Consider the following 7,124-nt stretch of genomic DNA (forward strand, 5'->3'; position numbering starts at 1 on the left):
GTTTTTTAGAGCTTTTTAACTGGACTGACATTACAACTGTAAACATGCTGGGTAGACAGTATGTTTAAATTGTGCTCTTGATCTGGCTAACATGCTGTAAGTAGCATGTTTGTCAACACTTACATTCTGGTACCGACATATTCACTGTCCATCCTGTAACTACTTCTTGCACTGAATAGAGAGAGAGATGAAATAGAAAATGTTCTATAAAAAATACACTTTAATATTGTCAATATGGAATTATATTGGTAACATGTAACTAGTCATAGTTTAAAATAGCAAACTATATTATATAGGGTTTGCTATTTTAAACTAGAGATAGAAACATAGAAACATAGAATTTGATGGCAGATAAGAACCACTTGACCCATCTAGACTGCCCCCCCCCTTTTTTTTTTTTGTTACCATATTTTTATCTCAAACCTTAATTGATCCTTATGTCTTTGTTAGGATATCCTTATGTCTAACCCATGCATGTTTAAATTGCTCTACTGTCTTAGCCTCTACCACCTCTGATGGGAGGCTATTCCACTTGTCCACTACCCTTTCTGTGAAGTAATTTTTCCTCCAATTTCCCCTGAACCTCCCCCTCCAGTCTCAGTGCATGTCCTCGTCTCCTAATCCTTCTCTTCATTTGGAGAATTTTTCCCTCCTGGACTTTAAAACCCTTGATATATTTTAAAGTTTCTATCATGTCCCCCCTTTCCCTTCTCTGCTCCAAACTATACATATTGAGATTTTTTTTAGCCTTTCTGTTTATGTTTTGTGATGTAGGCCATGCACCATTTTAGTTGCCCTTCTTTGTACAGTCTCTAATGTATTAATATCCTTTTGAAGATATGGCCTCCAGAATTGAACACAGTATTCTAGATGTGGCCGTACCAATGACCTATACAGTGGCATTATTACTTCTTTCTTTCTGCTGCTGATTCCTCTCCCAATGCAGCCAAGCATCTGACTAGCCTTCCTCATTGCTTTGTTACATTGCTTACCTGCCTTTAAGTCACCTGAAATAGTGATTCCTAGATCCCTTTCCTCTTCAGCAGTTTCCAGTATAGTGCCATTAATACTATATTTAGCCTTTGGATTTTTGAGACCCAAGTGCATGATTTAGCATTTTTTGGCATTTAACTGTAATTGCCACACTCTTGACCATTCCTCTAGTCTACCTAGATCCTCAATCTTTTGTTTTAACCCCCCTGGTGTGTCTACCCTCTTGCATACCTTTGTGGCATCTGCACAGATTAGCGAATATCGGGAATCCAAGGCCACCCTAGTCACGGTGTTCCCTCTAGACTTGGATTCCATGTTGATGTCGAACATCATCCTCCGGGCACTGGATTCTCGTGGGACTTGGATTCTATATAAAGCTCCAGGGATGGGACTTGGCACCATTTCACACTAACACATGCTGCTGTATGGTGCACTATACTTTGCTGTAAATAGTACTGTTTGGCACACTTTACCATAGTGTGCTTTGTTCACATGCATCTATAAGCCCTGGGATCCACGCAGTTTGAGAGCAAGTTCAAAATCAGAAAAATACAAAAAAAAATATAGATCTATTGTTTGTACTGTTTGGTGCACTTTAGACTAGAGCCCTATGTTCAAAGCTCTGTGACTTGATTCGAGCTGCGAGTTCAAAAAAGAAAAAATGTACATGCATGCATTCAGCCTCTATTTTTGCCTCTAGTAGCCCTTTAGGATCTTGCTCTAGTACTTATGGCTCTTCAGTCTCCTCCGTTTGAGCCATTAGATGAGATTGAGATACATTGGGTCACGTGGAAGACATTTCTTCTGTTGGCCATCTCATCGACTAGAAGGGTGTCAGATATTAGTGCTTTATCATGGCGTTCACCCTTTTTAGTCTTCCACTCAGACAGGACAGTGCTTCGCACACGTCTGGCCTACCTACCAAAGATGGTGTCTGGGTTTCATGTAACCAGGAGATAGTGGTCCCTGCATTTTTGGAGGGATCCATGGAAGAGGCAACTCTGGATGTTGTCCGAGCTATTTGGCTTTATGTGGAGAGAACTAAGGTTCGTAAGTCGGACTCCTTATTTGTTCTCTATTATTCTTGCAAACAGGGGTTCCCGGCTTCAAAACAGACCTTGGCAAGATAGCTTAGGTCAACTATTTATCACGCTTATTTGGAGGCGAAAATCCCTGTCCCTTCAGGGGCCACAGCTCAATGCACCCATTCGGTGGGAACTTCTTGGGCAGCTAGCCGTGGAGCCTCTGCAGAACAACTGTGCAGGGCGGCTACATGGTATTCTGCTTAAACCTTTATTAAGTTCTATGCCTTTGATTCTTTTGCATCAGCAGATGCAACATTTAGGTGTAATGTCCTTAGTGTAGTCCAGGAGCGTCCCTGCCCATAAGGGAACTGCTACAGGACATCCCAGCATATCTCCTGTGCCCCCTCGTGGATGCACAATAAAGTTGGATTTATAGTCTTACCTTGATAACTCCTTTTCTTGTAGTGCAATAGGGGGCCCAGGATGCCCTCCCTGATGCACCTGACTTACAGGATCTGGTCCCTATTCCAGTGAATATGTGGCATTTATTTACAGTAAGAGTGGTCCTGTCTGTGTGTGGGTCTTCCTTCCTATTCCCTCACTCCTGCTTTGGACTGGCTAACATAACTGGCAGGTCAGGCCCAGAGGGGCAGGGTATAGGGGAAGGGGGACTGAGGCATGCTGAGAACATTAGTTTAACTCTTTAGTGTCTGCTCACACCAATACCACCAATACCCAGTGTATAAGCATCTCTTGTGCCCCCTATCAGACTACAAGAAAAGGATTCATCAAGGTAAGACCATAAATCCGACTTGAATGCCTTTTCTGATAATTAATAAAAAAATTGGTGCATGAACCTTTTCAAGTAGTTTTTCCCACAAACAAACCAAAAAAACTCTACAAATAATTTACCTTCAGTAGGGGCGTAACCAGTGGGCTCTTCCATTAATCTTGTTAGTAAAGAGGACACAGTCTGCTCTGGGTCCATTTGTGACACTCCAGCAGATGAAGGAGTGGGCCGGCGACTATACATCTCCTGAAGCGAGTTTGACATGAATGGACTTTGGAAGTCACTGAGAGACACATGGGATCTTCTTAATTCATCTGTTATTACCACAAGACTCGTTGCCATTGAAATAGAGGTAGATGTGGACTGTGTCAGCCAGTTATTCATCTGATTTAGAGTGCCATGTATGTTATTCAAACTCTCAATTATTTGATTACGCTGAATTTCTTGACAGTCGTCTTTTGTTCTACGCTCTCAAGATTATCAGCAAGACGGTCGTCATATTGTGCAAGGAAATTCATGCTGCCCTCCATTTTCTGCCAATTCATTTCTTGATTCGAGTCCATAGAATGGGCAACCTCTGCTTGTCCTTGATCTAGAGTTGAATGAAGTAGCAAATTATGGAATGCCTTGTATAGGTAAAAATATTTTGCAAGAATACCTAGCAAAACAAGTAACAAATTAATTTCCAAAATAAATTACCTTCAGAATATTTTGAACTGGTGGTCGAGGTCACTTGTGGCAGTTCACCTATTCCACTGCCTGATTGGAAAAGGGGGTAAACATTATTTTGGGTTAAAGAGAATAAAAATTGTTCTCACCATCCCAAATTGATCAAAAAATAATTTGTTTGTGGACAAAAAGGGCAAAGGCAGATGGGGGCGATATGTCTAGGCTTCAATGGGAAGGAATCCTCAATTCTCAAAGAATTCTCAACTTCCAAGTGACCCTGAAGTGAAAAAAATAAACAATTATTTGTCTTACACGGGCACCAGGTGCTTTAGGATATTGCACATTATTTATTTTATGACCAACATTTATCACTAGGAAATGCCAAGCCTGCTGCCCTGCCCAGAACACAATGTCCCAATGCTGCTACCTAATGTTTGTGGAGAAAGTGGAGCAAGTACTTCCTCGGAGGTGAGGCAGTCATGGCGAGCCAGTCATTATTTCACTAATCATAGAAAAACAGTGCATAAATGTAATAGTACATGAAAATAGTATCCGCCACTATTCAAAACACAGTCCAGTATTAAGTTCTTAACAAAGTTCCCTTCCAAAGAACAATTGTATGGTAGCTAGAATTGGTTTCCCAAAAAAGGTATACACTTTACCCCTTTTGGTGGTTTATTGGTTAGCCACCAAATGGACAGCCAATTGGTGTTCTGGCATTAAAACCACCCCTGCACCTGCTGGAGGAGTAAAGGGGTGTATCTATGAAGCCATGAAGAGAGATAAAGAAGAAAGAGATAAAGTGCCAGCCCATGACATGTTACAGCCAGGCTTTGGAAAATAACAGGTGCTGGTTGGTTGGTACATTTTCTCTGTCCACTTTTTTTTGAAGAAATCTGTTTATTTTGGTTTTCTTTTATAACATGTCAAATGACAAATAGAGTAATAGTACAATCAAAAGACAAATATATAAGGATATAAACAAAAGATATTATCTGTGGCTATGTTAATGAAGGTACAATTCCAGCACAATGGTAACACAAGTTATATCCTTTTTTGTTTGAAGATAAAACATTAAACAATGAGGAATGAAGGGAAAAAAGAAAAATAATAAGAAGGAAAGAATGTTGTCTGTCCACTTTATCAGTGTCCAAGCCTTAGAACATATCCCCCAAGCCTGGGAAACTCGTCTATCTAGTTGTAAAGGGGAGTTAGAAACCAGCTATTTGCAGTATGTGGGTTTTAGAACTGTAATTAAATATATTACATTATTATTAAGCAAATACAATCTCTAGATGGGATGTGTTTTGGATTCTTCATAGGGCAGGTCATTCCTGAAATATGGGAATTAGCAAAGAGAATTTTCTCAAAGTTTTTTTTTTATTATAAATTAACACAATATATACCTTCAGACATAGGGGGTCATTCCGAGTTGATCACTCGTTACCGATTTTCGCAGTGCAGTGATCAGGTAAAAAAACAGCAAAAATGCGCATGCATATGCACCGTAATGTGCAGGCGCGTCGTACAGGTACAAAGAGGATCGATGCCTGGCAATGGATTTAGCGAAGATTCCAATTGCGCAGCCAAACGCAAGGAGATTGACAGGAAGAGGGCATTTATGGGTGTCAACTGACCTTTTTCTGGGAGCGTTTGGGAAAACGCAGGCGTGTCCAGGCGTTTGCAGGGTGGGTGTCTGATGTCAATTCCGGCACCAAAAAGACTGAAGTGATCGCAAGGGCTGAATAAGTCCAGAGCTACTCAGAAACTGCATAAAATGTTTTTGCTGCGCTCGGCTGCAAAGGTGTTTGCACACTTGCAAAGCGAAAATACACTCCCACGGGGGCAGCAACTATGCATTTGCACAGCTGCTAAAAGTAGCTAGCGGGCGAACAACTCGGAATGACCATCCCATAGGCCCTTGTGAGGTTGTGGCCTGTGAAGATTCCATTCTGATCACGGAATCTTAACAAGAAAAAATAATAAAAAATACTATTTTTATAAATTTATAGATTTAAAAAAAAATATTACCTGTGGATGCTGATTTTTGTCTCTGTGCTTTTGTCAGAATCGTGGCAGGAGTCCCAGTTCGGGACATATGCAGTGGCAGGAGGGGCTAAGACAGAAAGGACGAGAAAAAAGATTAACAGCCTTCATAATACTGGTAAAAACACATTTCATTTATCTTTGTTAAAACAGAGTATCTAAAATTTACATATATAAGCTGGACTGGGACAAATGCATTTCCACTCCATCCTTTTGTGAAAAATTCTTAACAATTTGGAAGCCAATAATTACAGATTTTAAAAAAGATTATTAAATAAATGAGTTTAGAATAAAAGTAAGATTCTGTATTAAAAAAATGATTGCTTTAAAAAGGAGTAAGACCAAAAAAATTTTGAAAAAACAACAGGTACTTCTTCAATCAATTCTCCTCCTAGCATGTATAATTAAGTATGGTGCCTCCAGCATTGCTGAAACAGCACAACCACCATAAAGGAAGACTGAGAAAACTCATAATACATGTTTAACAACATTCTGCAGTGTGCATCAATTACGTGAAAAGTACAAGTGGCCTTTACCAGTTGTAATCCATCACTGCAACTGGTTGTCTGATCACACTAGCCACCGCAACATCTACAAATGTACAACGCCAAATATTAATATTCTGTTTAAAAAAGGTAAGAGCATACAACAAAACCCCACAAATAATCAGCCTGAGTATTCCCACGGAGGTCTACCCTTTTTTTTTCTGCATATGTACGGAGTGGGTTGGGAGTACTCACTGGTGTGATTGGAGCTTTCAGAAGGTGTTGGTGCCTTTTGGACTGGTACACTTTTCCCAGGTTGGTCACCTGAAGTACTGGAAACTTTAAAAACAATTTGGTAAAGAGAATATTACATAAAACATAAAACCCTGCAAGTTGACATGGCAAATAAAAAAAAAATACCAGAAGCAGAGGCCATGGCAGATTCAGCAGTATCCACGCCACCTTCAACCCCTTGGACCAAAACAGGGGAGAAGTGGATACACATCTTTTCCTCCCATTTATTACAATTTACTACAATGGAGGATCTGCCACCAGTACCCTGTGTGTGTCGGGCTAGTCATGCCATCTTGTCCTTGGTCATTTTTTTACAGTCCCTCCAGTGCTTCTTACAGTTTTCTATTGTCTGAATTCTGACCCCCTCTGCACTGACTTTCTTGGCTATCTGGGACCATATTTTAGTCTTCCTCTTATGGGTAGTAGAAAACACAAGCATCCCCATTAACCTGTCATAATTTTCAATCAACTGTCACAAGCACATAATTTTCTTCTTTTGAAAATCTTTGTGCCCACACAAATGCAACATCATCATCATCATCCGATTCATCATCTTCAGGAGGCACTTCCCTGCCTTTCTACTTTTTATGGATTTTTTTCTTGCCACTTTTCTGCTCTGAGAGTGGTGCAACCCATTCTTCACTGCTTGATGCAGCATTGGTGCCACTTTCTTCATGCTCAGAATGAGCTTCAAGCTTGCTATGTGGAGATGATTGGTTGTGAAGAAAAAAAAACAGTTTTGAAGATTTGGAAAGGTGTAAAGTGAGCTTGATATTAATTACTGTAGGTAACCCAGACACTTACCTAAAAGGTAGATATTAA

At 40.2% G+C, this 7,124-nt stretch overlaps 1 long non-coding RNA gene across 1 annotated transcript; it reads right to left on the reverse strand.

The window, feature by feature from the left end:
- Positions 1-422: 422 nt before the first annotated feature.
- Positions 423-6,350, reverse strand: LOC134929243 (uncharacterized). The gene is made up of 4 exons (XR_010178410.1): positions 6,264-6,350; positions 5,509-5,593; positions 3,508-3,754; positions 423-3,400 (listed from the first exon to the last, which is right to left on the reverse strand). It is a non-coding gene; the product is annotated as an uncharacterized LOC134929243 (long non-coding RNA).
- Between the last annotated feature and the right edge of the window lie 774 nt (positions 6,351-7,124).

Source organism: Pseudophryne corroboree, chromosome 5 (genome assembly GCF_028390025.1).
Source record: "Pseudophryne corroboree isolate aPseCor3 chromosome 5, aPseCor3.hap2, whole genome shotgun sequence".
Lineage (NCBI taxonomy): Eukaryota > Metazoa > Chordata > Amphibia > Anura > Myobatrachidae > Pseudophryne > Pseudophryne corroboree.